We start from the raw sequence: 4,185 nt of genomic DNA, 5'->3' as shown, positions 1-4,185 counted from the left end.
AAAGAGTCTTTGAAAAATCAATCATTATTTTCTTTTTTTTACACAAAAAAACATAGAAATACATATATATAAAGACATATTACATCCCAAACGCGTCGACATTCTTTGACGTGAGGAGTCCATTTGAGTACAAGAATTATTTTTGCATTTCTGAGAAGCAGACTTGATATTTGTTTAGGGAGGTGTTGTTAAGAGGACTGCCTCATAGTGTATTACTCAGATTGAGTGTGTGAACACTGATTATTAAATACATGAATGGGTATTGGCAACTAAGATTTGGTTTACTGTATAAATGTTTGTGATGTAATATGTCTTTATATATATGTATTTGTATGTTTTTTATGTGTAAAAAAAGAAAATAATGATTGATTTTTCAAAGACCGTTGCATGCTGTCCTGTGGTACCTCAGCTACTGAAATAGTGTCCAAAGGGCTCTACATTAGTGCTTAACTTGTTAAAAGAAAAAGTGCAGCTGGCATTATCGAGGGTTCATGTGTCGAATACTAAAGTTGCTTAATCTTGATTCCACCAAGTTTCTCTTCTGGAATCCACCACCATACGTTCCATACCTCCTTGTCCTCCTACTCTTGCAGGTTCTTTTTCAACTCTGCGTTCTCTCTTTTTCACTGTTTTTCTATATTTATCTTCCTCCTTCTTTAAGCATTCTGTGCTCTTCTCTCTCACTTGCTCTACATCAAAGTTTGTTTTTAGAAAAATAAGTGCCGGCCCCCAAAAATGATTGCCGGTGCGCCCCAACTGTAACCATTGGCTAATCTCGTCGGTGAGCAAGCCCAAAAGAGACTCTTAAGCAATAAACAAAGATACCTTTAAGTACTGTGTTTATCTTGTCACGTGTCTTGCTTCAAAGACAGAGGTCAAATATCATGGTATTTCTTCTGACAAATTTCTGCTTATTCTTTTAACATGCGGATTAGTGTTTAGTTTTCTTTCTCTGACAGCAGATTGAGAGGAGATTTTAAAGTGAATTATGTGACAATCTTGCTGGGGTACAGGGAGCATGAAAGGAAAGGATGGAGGGTGTCGTTTTTTTACAAGCCACAATACAATGTAATTACCTCTTAAATAAAAATATCCAATTGGCAGCTAGGAAAGCAAAAAATAATTAGTGCATTTTGGGGGTAATTCTGAGGTGTGCTGGAAACAGAAATGTTAATAGGTTTAAAACAAATCAAGACCCTTTACTTGGAGATGCACAAATGATACATATTTGCATAAACCTGATTTCCACACATTATCATGTGTGTGCAATCTAAAATCAGTAAAACTGTGTGTCTATGCAAATTTTATAGGGAAAATGTGAGGGCAGATTTACAAGTCCGTGCGCCACTTTGTGCCGCCGTTGCGTCACTTCTGTGACGCATCGGTGGCGTAAACCTAGCGCCATGCTGCGGGGGGTTTACAACGTGAGGCTTCTAGGGAGATGCGTCAAGTTGTAAAGCCCTGCGCCACATGAAACCTGCGTCAGGTTTCATGTGGGCGTTCTGGCGCTGGGGGGGGGGGGCGTTCCGGTGCAGGAACGCCTCGGAAAAGTGATGCAGTGAAATCAGTCACTTTTCCGACGCCGCTGCGTCAAAACCTTGACTTGAAGCTTGAAGCAGGCGTAAGGTGTGACGCACCATGTGCCAGATAGGCCGGGTTGACACAGTGCTGAAGTTGCGTTGCACCCACGACACAACTCCAGCACTGTGCCAGCGTTACGACGGCATATGCGACATGCATCTGCATGATGCGCTGCATTGTAAATGCGGCGCATCCGTTGTGGCGCAAGGATTGTGATGCATGTTGCAAGCATTGTGGTGCATCCCTGCTGATTTGCAGGGATGCGCCAGGAATTATAAATCTGCCCCGCGGTGTCTGTAAATTGCAAGTGGTGTGGCTCACTGTTTAGAGGCGGCAGACCCAGAAGCAGAGAACGGCCCGGGACCAGGGTTCAATTCCCAACGTGGCAGGGTCGTGGACCAGGGTCAGCAGACTCGATAATTCTCGCCTCGGTGCCTACTCTAACCAGGGATCACACTCGGCAACTCTGGTCATTAGCTTGCCTCATCTCTACAACGGCCCCCCACATTCGCCGGGGATGCCTGGTTTCACCTTGGAGATACCCAGTAGGGAACATCTCACTGGGATAGCCTGGACGGGTTCCCAAGCGGTCTACAGCGCCACGACCCCTCAGGGCAGCAGTGCGCTTTACAAGACACATACAAGACGCTACCACACGACCCTTTACATTCAAACATTGCCCTGCCTCCTGTTTATTAAAGGTAGGTGGGTCGCAAAAGTTTGTCATTTTAAAAATTGAGTCGAGGTTCTAAAAGGTTTGGGAAGCACTGCAGTAGTATATTTATACAAATCAAACTAATTTTAAATTAAATGGACACCAATTAAAAATAAAATTCAGCGATCGTCTACATTATGGTAGGCTCAAAATGTGCACGTAAATTTGCCACTTTATTTAGAGTGAAGATGAAAAGAGCTTGGCCAATTTTTCTTAAAGCAGTGATGAATGTATATACATTACCCCCTCATGGGTCCTCCCCGTCCCAGTCCTTACCACGTGAGGCAGTCCTGCCTCCACCCAGCCAATCAAAACGCCAGAAATCCAAAGGTCGAAGGTGACATAAGCCCCTCCCACCCACCGCCATGCCTGTTTTTTTTCTGCTCCGACGGCTGTCGGAACGCTGGTGCTCCCGGTTCCTGCCTCTGTTCCTGTTTGCTTCTGGGTGTTTTGGCGGTGCCGTGAGTGTTTCTTTTGCATTTTTAAATGCTTCTGTTTATGGTCTTTATGTTTTTACCGGCGCGGCCGCTCCGGTCCTCCGGCCGGCCACGCTCCTGTTCTGGGGTCAGGATGCTCCCCGTTCATGTGCTGGGCTGGGGCGGGGAGCCCTCCTGGTGTTCTGGCCCCAGGTCGTTCCGGCGCTGGTGCTTTAGTGCAGTGGCCGGCCCCTGTGGCCATGTTCTTAATATATGGCTGTGGGTGGAGACTGCAGGGCTGCCCTTTTTTGTTTATTTTCTGTTCTCACATGTGAGATTACTGTTTGGGGCAGTGTTTCCTGGAGGTTGCTGGGCACTTCCTTTCGATTCCACCACCAATGTGTGTTGGGTGTTTTCCTGGTGCTCGCTTCGGCAGCTCATGTACTATGCTTGGAACGTTACAGAGTAGATTAGCATGGTCCCTGCACAAGGATGACATGCATATTCGTGAAGCGTTCCATATATGGGGTTTACTCCTTTACTCGCCATGTTTGAGGGGACTTCCTCTCCGGTGCATCCACGGAGCTGTTGCTCTTTGGTATGTCATATGCCTCTGGTGTCACAGGTTATCATGTGCTGAGGGTTCAAGTTCTGCCTATGCTGTCAATGTGACTTGGGATGTTCATTTTCATGCTGTGCTTTGGAAATTTGCATTCTCTTTGTCCACGTAGCATTTTTTGCAGTTTTTCTTGGACTGTTTTGCGCTGTCTGCGCTGCTGGTGCATGCGGCTTTGTCATCATCTCTTGTTGGTGGGATCGTGGACGTTTTTTCCCTGTTGGGGTATACATTCGGGGATGGTCCATGAGATTTCTGGCGTTTTGTTGCTGGGTCTTTCTCCCTGATTCATTTGCTCCGGCGGGGTTTATTCCCATTTTTTACCGGCCATTTCGTGCTGTCCTGTTGGCTGTACTGGCTGCGGTGTGGCTTGGCATTGCCATGCGGGGTGTTCCTCTCTTTCTGGGGACACGATTTCGCCTGCCGGTCTTTGTCACCTGGTATCCTCCATTTTTCTTCTTTTTTGCACCTTCTCCCTCCGTCTTCGGAGGCTTCTTCCCTGGAGGTCCGGGTTGGGCGGTTGGTGGATTCCGCTCTCAAGAGTTCGTATGCTGCTTCTCCTTTTTGGGGTGTGTGCTTGCTCTTTTTCGGTCTGTGCTTTCTTGGGGTCCCTCCTTCCGGTCCCGGATGGTTGGGCCTTGTCCTCGGCTACCGGGGCGGCGGGGGCTTGTGTGATTTCTCACTGGCCTGCGTTTTGGTGCTTTGCCATTCCCCTAGTGCCTTGGTCCTGTGCCTGCATTTTTTGCACTACGTTTGGTTCCCTGCCTCTGCGGCACCTGCTGCTGCCCCTGAATGTCAGTCCGATATGTTGTGCCCGGGTGGAGTCTCTGTGGCCTGGTGGTTGCTTCTCTTCCTCT

At 47.3% G+C, this 4,185-nt stretch overlaps 1 non-coding gene across 1 annotated transcript; it reads left to right on the top strand.

Moving 5' to 3' along the window:
* The first annotated feature begins 3,132 nt into the window (after positions 1–3,132).
* On the top strand, positions 3,133–3,239 carry LOC147726024 (U6 spliceosomal RNA). The gene has a single exon (XR_015309669.1). It is a non-coding gene; the product is annotated as a U6 spliceosomal RNA (small nuclear RNA).
* Positions 3,240–4,185: the final 946 nt, after the last annotated feature.

This window comes from Lissotriton vulgaris, chromosome 3_1 (assembly GCF_964263255.1).
Source record: "Lissotriton vulgaris chromosome 3_1, aLisVul1.2, whole genome shotgun sequence".
NCBI classification, from domain to species: Eukaryota; Metazoa; Chordata; class Amphibia; order Caudata; family Salamandridae; genus Lissotriton; species Lissotriton vulgaris.
Note: the sequence above shows the minus strand (reverse complement) of the source record. Positions and strands in the feature narration are given on the sequence as shown.